The 21,812-nt window shown below is 34.5% G+C and overlaps 1 pseudogene; it reads left to right on the top strand.

Moving 5' to 3' along the window:
- Positions 1-13,746: 13,746 nt before the first annotated feature.
- On the top strand, positions 13,747-13,842 carry LOC123925420 (annotated as a pseudogene).
- The last annotated feature ends 7,970 nt before the right edge of the window (positions 13,843-21,812 follow it).

The following is a 21,812-nucleotide window of genomic DNA, read 5'->3' as shown; positions in this document are numbered from 1 at the left end:
ATTATTGAGATTTTTTAAAAAATACGTGTGAATTTTTAAATGGTGTATTTTGTTATGACTCCCTTGGTCAGTAATTTTGTTTGTTTATTTTCCACTTGTTCTTTTCAGGCTAATTTGTAGCAGCATTCCTAACATTAGTAGTGGAGTTTGACATCCCTAGAGTAGTTTTGTAAGCAGAAAGTTGATTTGGAGACAGTTTTATATTTAGAGAATACTCTCTAATTTATAGGATATAAACTAGAAGCCAGCCTTAATACTTTTTTGTTTACACATCCTTAACAAAGATCACAGTCATTATTGTGGACAGTCTGAATAGGTATAAATGGAAGTCTTACTAAGAATTTCTCAGAAAAAAAGATTATCCTGAAGTATAATTTATTTTTGTTGCTTTTATTCAAAATTCCATCCCTTGGGTATTTTAATGAGAAGTAGCTCTACAGAAATTTATAGAAAAAAGCTGTTTAAAAGGTACTTTAAAATTAGATACAATTACTAGAAGGTGCTTTTCTTTATACTAAAATTTCCATTATTACATTCAGTATGACTTTGAGGTAATAACCATGCTTTGCTGTATATTTTTTGTATGTAATATTATTCAGTGAAATCACCTCTAGTTACTCATTTAAAATGGTATATGGCTCACAAAAGCGCAAGCAAGAGTTAGAAAATAAATGAAAATGCATTAGGCTACCTCCAAATCAATTCAAGTAATATGCTAAATGAATTATATAATGCATTTAGAGAACTGAGGTACATGGTAATAGCAGTTATTCAACACATTATATTGCTGATATTCCCAGACAGATGGTGATGGTAAGCTTCTCCTTATATGATTTGGATTTAGTCATTACCACTTAGGAATACAGTGTATGTAATAAATTTATGTTATTAGAGATAAAATGAGATGGTGCCTTAAAGTGAAATATTCATTAAAGATAATACATTAGAAAAGAAGATCACTTGACCTCATTTTGGGAAATATTCACAAATATCACAGGATATTTACAGTTATAGAAGTATACCTGGAGATACTGTGTTTTCAGTTCCATAGCATCACAATAAAGTGAATAGTATAATAAACTGGGTCAGTGAATTTTTTGGTTTCCCAGCACATATGAAGTCATATTTACATCGTATGGTAGTCTGTTAAGTGTGCAGTAATATTATGTCTAAGAAAAAGTACAGACCTTAAAAAATATCTTGTTGCTAAAAATTGCTAAGCATCATCTGAGCTTTCTGCAAGTTCTAATTTTTTTGCTGGTAGAGAATCTTGTCTCCATGTTGATGGTTGCTGACTGATCAGGGTGATGGTTTCTGAAGGTCGGAGTGTCTGTGGCAATTTTTAAAAATGAGACAAAAATGAACATTTCATTGATGGACTTTTCCTTTCACAAAGGATTTCTCTGTAGCATGCGAAACTTTTAATAGCATTTCATTCACAGTAGAACTACTTTCAAAATTGGAGTGAATCCTCTCAAACCCTGCAGCTATTTTATCAACCAAGTTTATGTAATATTCTAAATTCTTTGGTTTCATTTCAGCGGTCTCCACAGCGTCTTCCCCAGGAGTAGACAATATCTCAGGAAACCACTTTTTTTGCTCATCCATAAGAAACAACTCTTCACCTATTAAATTTTTTCATGGGTTTGCAGCGGTTCAGTCACATCTTCAGACTCCACTTCTAATTCTCTCTCTTACTATTTCCAACACATCTGTACTTACTTCCTTTACAGAAGTTCTTGAACCCCTCAAAGTCATCCGTGAGAATTTGAATGGACTTCTTTCAAACTTCTGTTAATGCTGATATTTTGACATCTTCCCAAATTAAATTACAAAGTTTATAATGACATCCAGAATGATAAATCCTTTCCAGAAAGTTTTCCATTTACTTTGTGTGGATTCATCAGAGGAGTCACTATGCATGGAAGCTATAGCCTTAAAAAAGTATTTCTTCAATCATAAAACTTGAAAGTCAAAGTTACTCCTTGATCTTTGGCAGCAGAATGGATGTTGTGTTAGGAGGCATGAAAACAAAATTAGTCTCATTATATATCTTCATCAGAGCTCTTGTGTGACCAGGTACATTGTCAATGAGCAGTAATATTTTGAAAGCAAACGTTTTCCCCTGTGAGCATCAAGTCACAACAGTGGGCTTCAAATATTTAGTAAAACCATGTTGTAAACAGATGTGCTGTTATTTAGGCTTTGCTATTCCAACTATAGAGCAGCAGCAGAATAGATTTAGCATAATTCTTAAGGACAGGAGGATTTTCAGCATGGTCAAAGAAACACTGTCGTCAGCTTGAAATCACCTGCTACATTAACCCCTAACAGCAAAGGTAAACTGTCCTTTGAAGTTTTGAAGCCAGGTATCCACTTCTCTTTTCTAGCTATGGATGTCCTAGATGGCATCTTCTTCCAATAGAAGGCTATTTTTTTTCTACATTGAAAAATATGTTGTTTAGTGTAGCCTCCTTCATTGATTAACTTAGCTAGATCTAGATAACTTGCTGCAGCTTCTACATCAGTATTTGCTGCTTCGCCTTGCACTTCTGAATTCTGAAGATGGCTTCTTTTCATTCTTTTTGTTTTTTCTTTATTATATTATGTTAGTTACCATATAGTACATCATTAGTTTTTTGATGTAGTATTCCATGATTCATTGTTTGCATATAACACCCAGTGCCCCATGCAATCCTTGCCCTCCTTAATGCCCTTCACTGGGCTAACCCATCCCCACATTTGCCACCCGCACCAAAACCTTCAGTTTGTTTCCCGGAGTCCATAGTTTCTCATGGTTCACCCCACCTTGTTCTCCCCCTTCATTTTTCCCTTCCTTCTCCTAAAATGTCCTCCATGCGATTCCTTATATTCCATAAATATGTGAATTCATATGACAACTGTTTTTCTCTAGTTGATTTATTTCTCTCAGCATAATCTCCTCCAGTCCCATGCATGTTGATACAAAAGTTGGATATTCATCCTTTCTGTTGGTTGAGTGATAATCCATTGTGTATATGGACCACATCTTCTTTACCCATTTGTCTGTTGAATGGCATCTTGGCTCTTTCCAGTTTGGCTACTGTAGATCTTTTTTTTTTTTTCTTTAAAATTTTAATTATTTATTTGAGAGAAAACATACAAGCTGGGGGAGCAGCAGAGGGAGAGGGAGAAGCAGGCTTCCCGCTGAACAGAGAGCTTAATGTCAGGCTCCCCACGATCCCAGGACCCTGAGATCATTACCTGAGCTGAAGGCAGTCGCGTAACCAACTGAGCCACCCAGGCACCCGTGAAGATGGCTTCTTTTTTTTAGATTTCATGCAACTTCTACTAGCTTCAGACTTCTCTGTAGCTTCCTCAGCTCTCTCAGCTTTTACAGAACTGAGGAAAGTTAGGGCCTTGCTCTGGATTAGACTCTGGTTTAAGAAAATATGGCTTGTTTGGGGGCGCCTGGGTGGCTCAGTGGGTTAAAGGCTCTGCCTTTGGCTCGGGTCATGATCCCAGGGTCCTGGGATCGAGCCTCACATCGGGCTCTCTGCTCCGTGGGGAACTGCTTCCTCCTCTCTCTCTGCCTGCCTCTCTGCCTAGTTGTGATTTCTCTCTGTCAAATAAATAAAAAAAAAAAGAAAGAAAGAAAAGAAAATGTGGCTTGTTTGATCTTCTACCCCAAACTACTAAAACTTTCTCCATATCAACAATAAGACTGTTTCATTTTCTTATTTGTGTGTTCACTGGCCTAATTTCATTATTGCTGTGTATGGGGAACTAGGGAAGCCTGATCAGAGGGTGAGAGATGGAAAATGGCAGATTGGTGGAACAGTCAGAACATACATGATATTTATCGATTGAATTTGCCTTTTATATGGGCGTGGTTTGTCAGCACCCTAAAACTATTATAGTAGTAACAACAAAGATCACTGATCCAGGATCACCATAACCACTATAACAATAATGTAATCTTGAAATATTGGGAGAATTAACAAAATGTGACACAAATGACATGAGTAAATGCCGTGGGAGAAATGGCACCAATAGACGACCAATTTGGGATTGTCATGAACTTTCAGTATCTACAAAGTACAGTAGAGCAGAGCGCAATAAAAGGAGACATTGATGACTGCATTAAAATAAAAATGCCCTTTCTACAAATATACACAAATCCTAAGTAGCGATTATTCTGGTTCCTGAAGCAACAGCGAGAAATTTTGGAAAAGAGTGCCTAAGAAGGGAAATGATTTTCTGAAATAAAATTCTGTTCTGCAAGTTAAAATGAAGTACATTATTCTGGTATATGTTTCGAAGACAATAACACTAACCAAATGTATTTATTTTTAAGCATAAGGGAGATTTCTATTTGGTTTGTTAATTATCAGTTCTCATTAATATTCTGTTCAGAGTTCCTATCTATAATGTTCATAAACTTTGAAAGTTCTGCTTTTTAAAGTCAGAATGAATTTCAAACAAATCAGTAGAGAATAATGGACCATTACATCCTCATAAACTTGCTAATTAAAAAGAACTGAAAACCATTGCTACTATGAAAAATCTTTGATGTAAATTCTAAGGTGACAGCAAAGTCAATGATATCATTCAAGGAAAGATATAGGAATGGCTGTTACCAATACTGATAAGTCATTTATGGAAATATATTTTAAATACATGTAAGGCTATTCTAAATACAGTACAGTAGTTTTAAAAATTTAATCATAACTGAGTCTAGATATATATACAAGAACTGTAATCAACAACTGCTAAACAAGTTTGCGGCATGCGTAGTGCTTATAACATTGCTCTAATGGAACATGATTATAGTATATGATTTTTTATGTTATTTATTATATGATTCTATTAGTTGGATAAATTCCTTCATTGCCTGAGAATAAGAAATGTAGCTGTCAAACAGACATTGAAAGTCTTTTTCATTCTATTTAATTATTTGCTTAGATAATTTCATAAGGAAAATATTATGAGAGGTCAGTAAAAGTGCTATCCCTGACTCAAAGGGCCCTATTCTGCTATTTACCTGTTTAGCATAATAGAACATTTTATCCAACTAAAGAGGAAATGAAAATTAATATCATCATTATCACTATCGCCATCATCATCATCGTCATCATCATTGTCAACTTCATTAAGTGTTTAAAGTGCATATTTGTATTTTATTTTTTTAAAGATTTTATTTATTTTATTTAACAGACAGAGATTACATGTAGGCAGAGAGGCAGGCAGAGAGAGAGAGGAGGAAGCAGGCTCCCTGCTGAGCAGAGAGCCCGAAGCGGGGCTCGATCCCAGGACCCTGGGATCATGACCTGAGCTGAAGGCAGAGGCTTTAACCCACTGAGCCACGCAGGAACCCCCATATTTGTATTTTAATCTTCATGATAAACTGATGCTAGGTTCTGACATTCCCATTAAAAGGTAAGGAAAGTGAGGCTTACAAAGTTAAGTAATTTTTTTTTAAAGATTTTATTTATTTATTTGACGAAGAGAGAGATCACAAGTAGGCAGAGAGGCAAACAGAGAGAGGGAGGGAAGCAGGATCCCCGCTGAGCAGAGAGCCCGATGCGGGGCTCGATCCCAGGACCCTGAGATCACGACCTGAGCTGAAGGCAGAGGCTTAACCCACTGAGCCACCCAGGTGCCCCCAAAGTCCAGTAATTTTTACATGATCAGCTAGTAAGCTGTAACTAGAGGATTAGACCCTTAGGTCAAGTTTGTGTTCTTAAACACCGTAAGTCCTAGATAATTTTTTGTAATGACTGTTGGATATGAAGAAAGGTATTTGTGTTTATCTCAATGAGTTCCAGATACCTTTCCAACCATCAGTTGGGAAACAGAGTATTAAAGCCTGATTTCTTTCTGACTTACTCTCCATAGGGTGATAGAAATCGGTGTATCTTTCTGTTTGACATGCACCAAACCACCTTGTAACCTACTTCCACCATGTTCCCAATCATTCTGGCTTAAAATCTATTAAAGAGGAAATCCATTCACCTAAATTGTACCCCCTCAGGTGTGGGTTTTGTTTGTTTTTTTTCAGCAGTTCCCTTGATAGTCATTTCTTTTGTCATGAATTTGATTGGGGGAAAACATGGTTGTTGTTTTTTTTTTTCTTAAATAAGATATTTTTAAAAAATCTCCACATTCCCCATATGAATTCAAATTTCCAAATAGCTTAATCTGCTAGTCTGTTTTGTGGAGACACTATTCTTTTCATATATATGTTCTCCTCCAAAATTTCTAAGTCTTCTTATCTCTAATAGGCAAAGCCCAAATTACTAGACATTCCATTAAGGGAGTTTCATGACTTTTACCCTCAGCCCTTTATGTTGAAATATAGTTAATTTGGTTCACTCAACATATTCGTCTCGTGTGATGTGATTTTTGGAATATTTGCCTTATATATTCTTTTATTTTTTCTGGCCTTCTTTCATTTTTGCTTTTCAGGATCCAAATTATATAACTTCCCTACCCCTCTTGAAGATTTCCATGGACATTTTTACAAAATTAGAATAAATGAAAGAAAATTAAAGCCTTACATGGAGTTATACAAAACTAAGTAAGGTCAGTGCTCATGTTTCAAAAATTATGAAGAATTTATACTGTGTATAACACACCAAGAAAATATTGCAGGGTGACTCTCTAGCCTTAATCATAACATTATTTTAGAAGAAACACATATGTCCACAAAGGGTCCCAAATAAACTTCATTATCATCAGTAATATAGAGCTGACAAAGGCAGGTGATAGATGTGATTTGAGATACGTTGGGAGCATACCCTTATACTGCTGTGATCATTAGCAATTTAGCACAATGAGAGAAGGGCTCCAAGATCTTCATGGTGGCTATGGAGAATAGAAAAACACAGAGGTATTTATAGCTTGATGAGAAGTAACATCAGAAAGAATTAAACTGGGCTAATACTACATCTGGATGGACAATCTAGTCAATCAAGAAGACATTGGCTAAGTTGATTGTTGGTAAGTGACTCCATACATACACACCCCATATGCAGCTCAAAGACAAATTACACAGTATATCCAGCCATCCATTTTTTTCTTTCCATACCTCTCAGGCTATATTGCTGATCCATTAAATCAATTTACCATACCCGTTTGTATTCTTAAAATCAAAGGCACATATTCTAATGGCTTTCAGGAAAAAAAATCAAGAAATAAATCCTAGAACAGGGATACGAGAGCAAGTATTTATTTGAGAGGTATAGGAAACATCCATATAGGAGTGAGGAAGGGAGCCAGGGAGGGGAAACAGCCTATAAAGAATGGGTTCTCCAGTCAGCTATAGCTGTGGGTTACTGGAGCCTAATCTCTTAAAAATGGTTTAAAACAGCAGGTCTGGGAAGATGGTGGCATACAAGGACCCTAAGCTCACCTCATTTTACAGATACAGCTAGATAATACTCCCATCAGTGTAAACAACCCAGAAAATGACGCAAAGACTGGCAGAACAAACTCCACAGCTAAATGTAGAGAAGAGGCCGCATCAAAGAGGGTAGGACAGGCAGAGAAGCAGTAGGAAGCTAGGAAGCTAAATGGGCTTGCAGGACCGCCCATGGAAAGATGGGACGAGCAGGCCCCACAGGGAAGTGGACTCTCACACCATAGAACTTTGAAAACCAGAGAGGCCAAATTTCATGAGTTCCTATGAACAGCAGGACTTAAAACCTGAAATTTTAATTTACCTACTGTTCAGGTAGCCATGATGAAAGCCAGCTCTACTTCAGTGACTCTTGCCCAGGGAAAGCGAAAATAACCACACATACCAGTCAGACTTTAGACCTAGCAGTGGGCTGAGAGCAGATGGGTGCTGCATTTTAAACACTTTAAAGGCTTTGCATTGTCTTAAGGATAAGTCCTGCTCCCTGGTAACCCATATAGGTCCCTTCATTTGTAGCCTTTGCTGACTTTTCCAGTTCACTCTCCTCTCCATCCTCCCCAACACATATGCCATACGCTCAGCATTCCATTATTCTTTATCATCAGAATCCCCAGGATATGATATGATTTATATCAATTTGTGGAAGTTTTTTTTTTTTTAATCAATTTGTGGAATTTGAAGCTGATTCCCTTTTTCTGGTTCTGAAAAGGTATTTTTAAGTCTTTTTTTTTTCTCCCCCCGAGTAGCCAAAAATAGCAAAGAGGTCCTAAAGCTTCCCTGCCCCAAAGGATTTCCAACAAGCAGTAGTATCAGTGAGTCTTTCAAAGCTTCCTCACCAAGAATTTCTCTTTCCTAGTCAAAAACAGACTAGGGTTAGCTTATTTTCCTTTATCAAAATAAAACAAAACATATTCTTTTTGAGTCTGTACTCCTGTTTGTAAAATTCAAGGTTTTCTGCAACATTGGCAATTTGAGTCCAGTGCTCATAGGCATGATATAACTCTGTCCACACATATTAGGCATTTTCCTGCACTTCGGCTTTTCTAATTTTTTTTTTTTTTACTGTAATAATATTAACTTTTTCATTTCCCTTTCTTAAACATGTACTTCCAAATCCATCTTTTTATGAAGCCATCTCAATGTTAAAACAAGCCATTTCTCTTTCTTCTCTAAATTCTTTTTACATGGATTGATTATAATAATTTGATACCACATCCTTATTTTCATTCTTAACAACTTTTCTTTTTTTATGTGTCGTATTAGGGTCCTTCAAAGAAACAAAACCAAAATTTACATATATGTGTTTGTAAACCAGTGAGCCAATATTCGTAATATATATTCTGTGTATTACTATAGAGGAAGGTAAATCCCACAATCTGCTATTTACCAATGGAAGATCTAGGAAGGTTGGCGGTATAACTCAGTCTGAATCTGAAGGCCCAAGAATCAAGAGACCTGGTGGTTTAATTCAAGTCGTGGTGCTGAAAGAGATGAGATAAGACAACTCATGTAGGCAGGCAGGAAGTGAAAATAGATGAATTCCTCCTTCCTCTATCTTTTGTCCTATTCAGGGCCTCAAGGGATTGGATGATGCTTACTTACTCTCTTTGAGGAAAATCTACTTTATTGAATTCATGAATCCAAATGCTAATCTCATCCACACTCTCTTAGACACATCTAGAAATAAAGTTTAATCTGGGCACCCTTTGACAAGTCAAGTTGATGCATAAAATCACAAGTCCACCCTATGTCAATTTGACAACCATATACATCTCCCTAAATCATCTTTAACTCCAAGTAAAGACAACGACAGTGTCATCATTCTGCCTCACATGACACACTGTCTGCCTACCATGATACAATAGTTGATACAACTGTTCTGCCCAATATGATTCAAATTGTCCTGTGTAAAACAAAAATTCACTAACACCTTCTCCAGAAGAGGAGGTAAAATTCTGAAGCCATGTTTACTCATCTCCTAGATACCCTGTAAATTAAAGCTATGGTGTAAAGTTAAGAATACTGAAAAACTATGATATAAAATCAGTAATCCTATATTACATGATAAAGGAATAAGAAAGGAAATAAAACAAAGATATACACACACATATATATAGCAAAGTAAAAGGGAAATACCATAATTATGTTCTCATTTCTGCAATTGGTCATGTGGTCATACGCGGTGTTTATAGTTAACTATAGTTCTTTAACTACCCATTCTGTATTCTCTTTGCCTTTAGCCTGCACCTCAGCTAGTTATGCATCTTTACCTGGTGGGGTGACCCAAACCTTTATTCTGAAGTGTGTGAGCCATTATTAGTCTTACTTGGAATTCTTAATAGTCTTCTATTGACTTTATTCACAGGACATATCAATATTAAAGGACACCCACCATAAGGGAGGTTCCCTACTACAGACAGACTCCTCCTTCCCTCTGCTGTGGAGTAGTAATCCAGTTTCCCCTTGGTAGTCAGAAACAATGATCCCAGCCATCATCATAACTTCCCTTTTTTAAGAGGAATGAGGAGTCCAAAGTAGCTATGAAGCTGGTAGATTTACTCATGAGTATTACTTGTTCCAGGCACACTTGTTTACAATGTATTGGCATTTAAAATGTGAGTTGTGATTAACAAGGTTTTTTTTGTTTTGTTTTGTTTTCACTTGGTGCTTGGAGATGTGCTAGTTTTAGAGATTTGCCCTAGAAGTGAAATTTATTATACATATACACTTTTTGAAAACTACAGCTTAAACAAACAAACAGAAACATTGCATGTGCAAATTGCAGTGCAAGGCAGCATCATTTGATGTAAGAACAACTAATTTATCCTGTCATATTCAGAGTCCTTGGCTCTTGAATTCTCTTTAGTGAATTTGACCAAGCGTGACTCATCAAGGTAATATTTTAAATGAAGTTCATGCAGTCAAGCCTCCTTTTTACTTGTGATTTAAAAAAGAAAGTAATATGGTACTAATACTCATTTTAGCAGACATGATGAGCTAAGTGAAAATACTAACCTCTGTTCCTTCTACCATCTCCAGTCATGCAGAGAGTTTATAGTTTCACTAAAGAAATTGACAGTGAAAACAATGCAGTTGTACTGTCTTTTAGAATTTCCCTAATCAAATAAGATCTTATGAAGACCATTGATATGGAGCTGCTGACTGCCAAGAAATGCTTAATGTATCAATGTCATAATTGGTTCTGGATCATTGCCAGTATCATAAAAAATCTTCATACTCACTGCATTGAAGGAGCAGTTCACTTGCTATGATGTGCATCTGTATGTTGTTGGAGGAAAAAAAAAGTCCCCAAATACAGTGCCTGCACAGCATTTACAGCACCAAGGAAAGCTAACAAAATTCATACTTAGAACTACTATAGCTTACACATGCACAACATACACCATTCATGGCATAAAAATGCTGCCCACAAAATCTTCCTTTTTGTTTATTTCCAGTGATATATTCTGAAATTATTATTTCACCATGTATTCATTTTTTGTTCTTGTATATTGAATAAACATGAAGATCCCATCACCGTACCTGTTATTTTTAATTTCCCATAGATGATCATAAATAAAATGTATAAATGTTTTATATGTTACATATCTTCATTTAATTCCTCTGTATGTGCTATATTACTCTAAAGCATACAGTAAATATTTTATAACTCACCATTTTACTGGAGAGACCTGGACAAATAAAGTTCCTAGTGGTGAAATGTTACAGGCACAAACTTTTTCTGTCGCTGGTCAAAAATCTCCAACAGCGCTGCCTTGGGTTAACACTGAAAAAAATAAAATAAAATAAAATTCAAAAAAAAAAAAAAAAAGGAAAAAGAATGTGGGTTTCAACACCAGTCATGATGAAGCTGGAGTGCTAGTGTGTCACTGACTTTCTGCATGGCTTTGAGAAGTCACTTCTCTCTAAACACACTTCTTTAACTATAAAAGAGGATGGAAACTAGGCAAAAAACACCAGCTATTCTGAACATCAGGTGGGATAGTGTTTAGCATAGACCTGAACCTCATTAATTATACAAAAAATGTATGTTAATGTTGTAATCATTTGAGGAATTTTAGCTGCCTCTTTTTTTTTTTTTTTTTTTTTTTAAGATTTTCCATTAAGGTAACCCCATTGTCATAGGATGACCGGCCTAGGTGAGCTCTGACCTCCAACTGAGAGCCCATTTTGTGAACACTCACAGATGAACAGATAAGATCTCACTTGTTACATCCTCTTACTGGTTACCCCATTAATTTCTAACTTCTTACCTATAGTAACGAGAGAAAGAAATTGGGAGTACCACAGTAGGAAGACCTTCATATAATCCAAATGAAATTTGATTTTGGCCCCAAACAAACATGTTAGAAATAGTTTCATGTAGACACAGGACTAGACATCTGGCTACTGAACCACTCTGGGCAGCTGTCTTTAATTATCTATGGAAAACTTCATTACCACCTAGTTTTTTCCACAAAGTAAGTGGCATTCATTTTGAGAAAATTTTCTTCTTCACAAAAACTCCCTCATACCTCCCTTTTTGTTACATAGCACAATTTTAGTGAGTTAGAAGTTACAGAAATTGAGCTGAAATTAGATTATGTGAATATAGTAATTACTATTCCTGTTTTATTGACATAAAATGTATATATGACATTATATTAGTTTCAAGTGTACAACAGAATAATTTGATATTTGTGTATACTACGGAATGCTTACCACAATAAGTCTAGCTAACCATTATCACCATATAATTGATACTCTTCACTGTTCACCCACATTCATCAATTTTCTTTATCCTTTCAAAGAACCATCATTTAGTTTCATTGATCTTTTCTGTTTTTTGTCTCTATTTTCTTTGTTTCCATTCTGACCTTTATTTTTTTCTTCCTCCTACTCATTTGTGGTTTCATTTGTTCTTCTAGTTCCTTTAATTATAATGTTATATTGTTATCTTGAAATTTTTCTTGTTTCTCAAGGTAGGCCTGTATTGTGAATTTCATCTTAGAACTTTTTCACTGCATCCTATAGAGTTTGGATTAATTTATTTCCATTTTGATTTGTCTTAACTTATTTTCAGCTTAACCCTTTGATTTTCCCATTGACCTATTGGGTATTCAGTAAACTGGTGGACCTATTGATTCTTAGGTAGCCTGGTGTTTTATCCTCCATATATTTGTGATTTTTCCAGTTTTCTTTTTTTAATTGACCTGTAGTTTCATACCATAGTGTCAGAAAGAGCTTGATGTGACTTCAATCTTCTTAAATTTATTGAGACTTGTTTTGTGGCCTAATATGTATGAGATCTATCCTGGGGAATATCCCATGTTCACTTGAGAAGAATGTATATTCTGTTAGTTTTGGATAGATTGCTTTGTATATAAGTCTCTCTGGTCTAAAGTATTATGTAAGGCTGATGTTTCCTTACTGATTTTCTGTCTGGGTGATCATTGATGTAATTGGGATATTAAAGTCCTTTACTGTTTAGCACTGCTGTCAATTTCTCCCTTTATGTCTGTTAATATTTGCTTTACATATTTCAGAGTTCCTATGTGGGGTATATAAGTATTTATGAATGTTATCTTCTCTTATTAGACTGATACCTTTATTATTATGTAATGCCCTTCTTTTCCTTGTTACAAAGTCTGTTTTCTGTGAAATAAGCACAGCTACATCAGCTTTCTTTTCATTTCCATTTGAATGGAATATCTTTTCCCATTCCTTTACTTCACTCTGTGGTGTGTCCTTAGTGAGTTTATTACAGGCAACATATAGATGAATCTTTTTTTTTTTAAATCTATTCAGCCACTCAATGTCTTTTGATTGCAAATTTAGTCCATTTACATTTATTGTGATTACTGATGGGTATGTACTTACTGCCATTCATTAATTGTTTTCTGACTGTTTTTGCAGTTCTTCTCTTTTCTTTTTCTTTTGCTCTCTTCCTATGTGATTTGATGACTTTCCTTAGTGTTATGTTTAGATTCCTTTCTCATTATCTTTTATGTACCTACTATAGGTTTTTGCTTTGTGTTACCATGAAGTTCACATATAACAGTGTGTATGTATATACACTCCACCCACCCATCCACCCACCCACCCCCCACACACACACTAGTCTATTTTAAGTTGATATTAGTTTAAATTTGAACACATTCTACAACGTCTACATTTTTACCTCTCTCCCATGCTTCATGTTTTTGATGTCATATTTTCCACCTTTTTATTTTGTGTATATCAGAACTAATTTTGTAGCCATAGTTAATTTTACAACTTTTGCCTTTTAACCATCATACTAGCTTTATTAATCGTTAATCCACTACCTTTACTATATAGTCAATTGAAAGACTATACTTTCAGGGATCATTTCTATAGTTTGCTACCATATATTCAACTTTACCAATGAGATTTTTGCATCCATATATTTTCTTGTTATTGGTTTATACCCTTTTTTTTCAGCTTAAATAATTCCCTTTAACATTTCTTATAATGCTAGTTTAGTGGTGAACTTCTTTAACTTTGTGTGTGTGTGTGTGTGTGTGTGTGTGTTTTCTTGTTCAGTAAACTCTATCTTTCCTTTAGTTCTACTTGATAGACTTGATAGAATTGCCAGGTATAGTATTCTTGGATAGAAGTTTTTGTTTTGTTTTCCTTTTCAACACTTTGAGTGAATATATCATGACAGTCTGTTTTAGCTGCAAAATTTTCTACAGAAAAATCAGTTGATTGTGTTACACAGGTTTTCTTGTACATAGCATTGTTGTTTTCTCACTGCTTTTAAGATTCTTTTTTTCCCCCAAAGTTTGTATTATGCTGTTTTGCTATTACAAAGGACATAAATTAATGCCTATTTTCACTAACTGAAAGAAATCTGAAGAAGATTTTGCTTTTATAAAAAAAAAAAAAAAAAGACAAAGCGTGAAAGTAGCATCAGCATTTGTTTTGCAGTGAGCCTTCATAGAGGCATCACGTGCCCTGAGCAGGAGTGGCCCTGCCAAGCTCCTTCCCCAGGAACTACATTCAGAATCTCAGTATTAAGCCATCATAGCTTTGAACTATGAGCATCTGTGCTTTATTTACATTTATTTTGTGCATTCATTAGCAAGATGTGCCCTAAGGTATTAGAAAAGCCTACAAGAGGTTATTTTTTGGGTCTGGGAATACTTAAAAAAAAGAAAAAAAAAGTAAATTGACAGTAACTGCTTCTTTGCTTTACATCATTTCAGTTTACAAAGGGTTTCATAGGAACACTCTATTTTTGGATAATTGTGGGAACTTGTAGTCTAATTTCAGAGGTATTTTTTATTAAATATAGTATCTCACAGTATATTTCTTATGCAGCAGAAATATATGAATCTCAGAGGAGTTTCCATAGCTGTTCCAAAATTCAATATTCCTAAGGTTATATAGCCTAAGCATTATTTTTTACTTTTCTGCACATACACTCGGGTATTTAACAGACAATGTAAGGGGATACATTTAGGTAAGTTCTATAGTAATGAGATAATCTAAGATACAGCTGAGGACTGGTTTTTAGTTTCTTTTTTTTTTTTTTTTTTTTTTTTTTTTTTTTTTTTTTAAAGATTTTATTTATTTATTTGACAGATAGAGATCACAAGTAGGGAGAGAGGCAGGCAGAGAGAGAGAGAGAGGAGGAAGCAGGCTCCCTGCCAAGCAGAGAGCTCGACGCGGGGCTTGATCCCAGGACCCTGGGATCATGACCTGAGCGAAAGGCAGAGGCTTTAACCCACTGAGCCACCCAGGCGCCCCTGGTTTTTAGTTTCTTTAGATAAATCACATCTCTGCCACTACATGTCATCTGGGGACTGTCTTGTCATTTTTTTACCCATATATTTTATTTCTGTTTGAGTCTATATTTAAACATGGAACTCAGCACTTTCACTGGTTCAACAGGAAATCCATCATACTATGCATTTGGAATTATTCATGAACAACTGAAAGTCACAGGGAAATCCATAAAGGGTCATGCTATTTATTGCACACCTTCTGTCATCTTACAAATCACTGTTATCCTCTCACCAACTCTTTCCTGCATTCCCCTTTCCATCTGTCCTCTTCTCTAACTACAATTTATCTTCTCTCTATTGTGCACAGTATTATCCTACTTCCTCTCAAGCTTTTGAGATCAGAGCTTCCATAAACATTTATTTGTTTTTTTTTTTCTATAAAGATTTATATTCCTTTAAAATGAATGTTTACCTATCGGCATGAAGAATAAAATTTATTCCTCCCATTATAAATGATGATGTGTAATGGAAGAAGGAATAGCTTGCATTTGTGTGTATATATGTGCATTTCTATGCATGCACATATGTGTGTGCATGAGAGAGAACAGCATGTTGTATATACACAGGATAGTCCTGTAACTTTAGTAAAGAGAGATCATGGTGACCAGTTATTTTAACCCATGTTCTCCAGAAAACAGGAAGACAAGAATTAAAAGTGCTTATACTTTAAGAAGAAGATGAAAAACCAGAAAGATGAAGATGGGAAAATAGGAGGTGAGGCAAGGAAAGATGTTAAGCAATGCCAAGAAATGCACTGCTGTGCTGGACACTGCAGGCGATGATCTACAACGTGGCATTCATGAAACTTCTTGGTCCTAGTTAACACAGACATTATCTTCTGGAGAAAAAAAGGTGGGAAGATTTTTTTTTCATACAGCTACTTCCTAATTCTCAGTATAAACAGTTAGCTTATTTTAGTTAGAGAGAGACAAAGGGAAAGGGAAGGTGAGGAACAATGCTTTGTCTTTCAATAAGAGTGACTTCTGATAATAATCTTCTTAAACATAGAACCAACAATTTTGGAGGGTAGATTGTTCATTGTGTGGGACTATCCAGGCCATTCCTGGCATCCTTGGACTTGCTCATTGATACAAGTTGTATTCCCTGTTACTATGACATCTGAAAATGCCTTCACATCTTTCTCAGGGTGGGGTAAATACCACCCTTATTTGTGATTCTTTATTAATCCAAATCATACTATATTTTAATCAGTGAGCAGTTCAGATTGAATCTTGACATTACTTATAATTTCACATCTAGTATCTATTTAGTTACACAGCCTTTTCTAGATAGGGTATTGCAGATTTATTATATCAGTATGGTTAACCAGAGAACCAAAAGCTCTTTTTCATCTTTTTGTCTAGTCCCTAAAATGTTAATTTACCTCAGGATTCTATCTTCAGCTTTGGTCTTATTCTCGCCTCTGTATTAAAATGATGTAATTGACTGTCCTGGTTTTAACTTTCATCCATATACTGAAGACTACTAGATATAAATTTCCAGCAGAGGATTCTCCATTGAGCTTAAGAAATGAATGCCTAATGTGCTCTGGACACCTGTACTTAGATGCATCGAAGACACCTGAAACTCATTATCTGTAAAGGCAAATTCGTATTCCTTGCTCCCAGACTGGTTTATATTCCCGTATTTTCTGTCTCATTTGATGGAAGATACATTTATTCTCTTACACATATTAGAATATAATAAAGTTATCCTTGACATTTTTTCTTCATTTCTCATATCTAATCCTTCAAAAATCTTGGGATCTTATTTTTGTACTGGAAAAGGGCGAAGTTCACTTTGTATTAGGCATCAGTCACTACATAAAGGCTTAAGTACTATAAAATCAAGAACTGTTAATGTATAGCTGGTTAAAAATGTAATATAAATTATTTAAATAGTATCCTCTTACTGCTCTCATTTAATATATCTGGAGAACTTCTTGTGTTTGGGAGGTTGGTTTTACTGGCCACTAGGAACACATACATTATTAAGGGAAAAACACTACAAATATAATCAGAAAACACAACATGAAGCAAACATGAGAAACGTTATTAGTTCCTTTGTTGTTCTGACATCATTATATGGATCTGTGAGTTGGGTTTGAAATGGACAGCTAGCTTTATTTAATGTTAATAATTTTTCCTGGCTATGATTTGCTTATCCTGGTTTTGATGTAATTTTCCTGAGCAATGAGGGTATAAAATTTTTAATTTATTAACAAAGACTACCTTCTTGATAGCTAACCTACAATCAAATTTATTTGATTCTGTGTGGATCCTTAAGCCATACTTTCAATTTGTACCTGAAAAGCCTCATGCTGGCTATGATAAAAACTTAATTGTGAAGTAGACAAGAAGAGGAATGGATGTTTTTCCTCCAGTTTACTCTTTTCTATTATATATATATCCTGTTTGGATCCCTGTGTGTAAATTTTCATGCTATTAGAAAAATGTAAGATTTTTTGTTGTTTTTTTAAATAACTGGTATGCTCTCTTTCTTTAGGTAAATTGGTGACCTCTATAGTATGTAAGGTTAAATCAGGCAAAAGTTTCAGTATTGTTTTGTAGCACTACTGAATATTTACTTTCCAAATTTAGGAAAGGACATTATATGTCCAGTTGTTATTAAGGCAGCGCAGTTCCTGATTAGAATTGGGTAGGTAGTGGTAGAGATATTTGCAGTTCCAAAGACTGAAGAAAATTTTAGATGGGAGTAGCCTCTCTGTGTGTCATTTTGCTGGCACTAGTTATTATATCAGAGTAACTCAGTAGGGACTATCACTGGATAAAGGATGAATGTCCTAATTATTAACCTGATAAACCACAAGAGATAAAATTTAGAAGAGGTTTTTGTTTTTGTTTTCCTATCAAAATTCTTTATTAGTGTTGGAGTCATATGGGATCCAATAATACAGGGAGCCATTATGGTATATGCAAGAGGTGCCACAATCCTAGAGTTAAGTTTTTAGTTGTTTGTAGTCATTTAGAATGCTTTTGGACTAGAAATAATAGCAATAAAATTACGCAAATATTAAGTTATGATTGAGTTACTCTGGACTTTAATTTTTTTTTAATATTGATTTGGTTTTTTATTTCATTGGCTCTTAGGTTGGGCATTTGTATCTAGGAAAAAGTAAATCTGAGGATAATTAGATCATGAAAATAAAATATTAACTAGATAAATTTTAGTTTATTAAAAGAAAAAAACAGGAATGGAAGAATAAATTTCTAGGAGTCAAATTTGACTTGTACTTCTTTAATATTTCATTTGCAGCTCTTTACTGTTTAATAATTACAGCTTGTTGCAATGTATTGGCTTACCTAAAAGGAAAAAACATGTATTCCCTTCATCAGGTCTCACCTTCATAAGAAAAAGGTGAATGTGGTTCTTGTCTTGCTGAAGCCACCTCCATGCTGTCTCAGCAGGTAGCAGTACTGGGCAGAGGCGTTCAGCATTTTCAAGGAAGGCGAAAGCATTAGTATGCCCACTTCACAAGTACAATAAGTCTACTGGTCCATTCTCTTTAAGAATATTTCGGTATTGAGGTATGTAAATCTGGGCGTTAATGGTTTGGCTGCTGTGGTATAGATGGCCCGATCACCACATGGATCTGGTAACATTTGTGTCTGATAATTTTGATAGGAAATGACAGAGAACTCTGGAAGTCCTCTATAATTTATAAGCGTGCATGGCATAAACAAATTGCTTATAATTTCTTGAATATGGTTATTAACTCATAGCCTCATAGCCTTTATAGTTTTGATATAAGTATTTCTAATCTTGATTTTCAAACTGGAATAATTTAATTAGACAAAATCTGGACAGTTTGTAAAGATGCAATTACTTTTTATTTTTTTAACACAAACTCATTTTAACACATCAATGTTAATTTCACATCCAGTAAAGGACAAAATTATTTTTAAAAATGCATTTGAAAATACATTTTTCTTAAGTCAAAAGCAGATGGTATATTTAATATGAAGTTATTTCTGAAACAGTTTTGTTTTGTTTTACATGTTCTAGCATATATTAAAATTAAATTATATTATCAATATCAGCACTAATTTTGTGAGAAAAAGAGACTTGTGATCACAGGTCATTCTTAAATATTTATATATTACAGCATCTTGACAGAAAATAACCTGGAGAGTTCAGCACTCACTGTAAAGATGACTGGAAGGATCTTAATGTCAGTCAGATTAATATTGATTATAACAAAGGACTACCAAAGACTTTAACACTTTAGATACAAAGATTAATTCAGTTACATATAACATCATATTATCACTTATTTTTTTAAGGTAGTGACATTTGTTTTTTAAATAAAATTGTTTTTAATTATAAGGCTCTCTTTTTGACAAGTATTTCTAAGATAAATACAGTTCAAGACAAATCTTTTCATACCTTATCTTCTAGTCCATTTTATGTATACCTGAAATAATTTCTATTTTTAATGGAAAGGGGATATAAATAAATAATACAACTTTGATTTTTTTATTAACAGTATTATTCCAATATTGCTACACAGCCATATGTTAGTGTAAGCTATTGAACTAGTATAAAAATTTTGTGTGAAAATTATTGCCTTTCTTTTCAAGAGGGATAGATTTGAGGAGAAATTTTTTTGTGTAAGCATTGTTACTAAAGTTTTCTTTAGAAACTAAATTGGAATTAGTCCATATGAATATTCTTTATTAAAATATAATATTAATGTGTAAGTTATTGTATTCTTCAGAATATGTAATATATTGATATCAGGAGACATCTATTGATCTAACAGTCTATCCATCTACAAGTATCAGGCAATGATATTTTAAATTTAACTTTAGACTGTTAAATAAAATCAGGCTCCCTAGAGTTAAAACAAATAATTTCCCATAGCACTCAGAATTAAAGTCAAAATGTACTTGTTAAGGGGCGTCTGGGTGGTTCATTGGTTTAGGCCTCTGCCTTCAGCTCAGGTCATGATCTCAGGGTCCTGGGATCGAGCCCCACATCGGGCTCTCTGTTCAGTGGGGAGCCTGTTTCTCCCTCTCTCTCTCTGCCTGCCTCTCTGCCTACTTGTGACCTCTCTCTCTGTCAAATAAATAAATAAAATATTTAAAAAAAATGTACTTGTTAAGGTTTATCTTTCTCCCACCAGTCTGTCCTCCTCTCCTTTCATTCTTGCTGATTTTAAATCTTTTGCCCTTCCACCGTAATCAGCTTACTATTCCTGAAATTCACCTATGAAGTCTTATCTACGGTTTTTGCATTTGTTATTTTTGTCTGGAACATTCTTCTCCAATATATCTGCAACTCTTGCCTCCCTCATCTCCTTTAGGCTCAGAAAATGCACCCTCACTGAAGTCTTTCCTCATAGCCTTATTTCAAACTGCTACCCCCTTCCTTAGCATTCCTTATTCTCCTCTTCCTAATTTACTTTTCTCTGAACACTGATCACTAGCTTAGATGCATATCATGTAATGTTATTATATAGTGTTTATTTGCCATCTCCTTCCCAGTAGAATGTAAACTTTATAAATAGCCCAGTTTTGTCTGTTTTGCTCACTACTATGTCCTCTGACATAAATTAGTTATTCAAAAAAATTTATAAGATTGATGAATAAGTAAATAAAAATACAAGGCTCAAGGAGAGGCATGATTTCATTTGGTCAATATGAATTATACTAAATATTATTTGAATAAATCAATTAGATTATAATGTTTTAGATAGTAGATCAATTGACTTACGGAATTAATTGCTTATAAATTAAAATAATTTCAAATTTTATTCATCAGATTGCACTTTTGTTCCTGTTATATTTCCATTTCATTTTTAAGTGATACTAGACAAGACATATGGGGGTGGGGTAGTGTGGTTTGTGGAGCTAGTTGCTGTCCCAAAATGAGATAAGCAATTGAAGTACAATGAATATCTGGTATTTCCCCTTTGATTCAGTATTTGTGTGAACGTGAATATGTGAGAAGGCTGTCTCTCTGGGGGAAAATTAGCTGCTCATTAAAACCTAAAACAGTATAGTCATATATGTTCCATCCTTGTTTGTAAAAATAATAAAAATATAAGGAATTTCCAAGGGAATTAATGAGCACAAAGTCTTTTGGATTTGTATTAATAAAAATAACATTGAAAACAGATATTATAATTCCTAGTTTAATATTTAAAACACTTTTCTGGAATTTAAAATTTTCCTTTAAATCTTTCAAAGTCTCAGTGTGAGAGGTGACCACCTGCTGTTACAGATTTTAGTTCAATGGCTGATGAGGGTCTCTCAGAGTTTGTAAGTATGTCTGAATGAAAGGAACCCATGCTGTAAGATAGATTTTTCCATGACCTAGAAATTTCATTTATTTTAAATTTATAAGATTTCTAATGATATTTCATCTTTTTAAAATTACTAATAGATTCATCTGAGTGTTGGCCTTTAGAAAGGTAAAAAAAAAAAAAAAAAAAGATCTCTTTTGTGTCGAACATAGAAAATGTTATATCCATTCTAGCCATTGTGTGAATTTACAGAATTATTTCCTAATGACCTAGGGGTTTTCTTTGCTAGGTCTTACAAAGGGTATCAGATGCTTCTAAAGTACCTGACAGCAAC

The sequence above is a fragment of the Meles meles genome, chromosome 14, assembly GCF_922984935.1.
Source record: "Meles meles chromosome 14, mMelMel3.1 paternal haplotype, whole genome shotgun sequence".
In the NCBI taxonomy this organism is placed as follows: domain Eukaryota; kingdom Metazoa; phylum Chordata; class Mammalia; order Carnivora; family Mustelidae; genus Meles; species Meles meles.
This window is presented reverse-complemented; position numbering and strand designations above follow the sequence as displayed.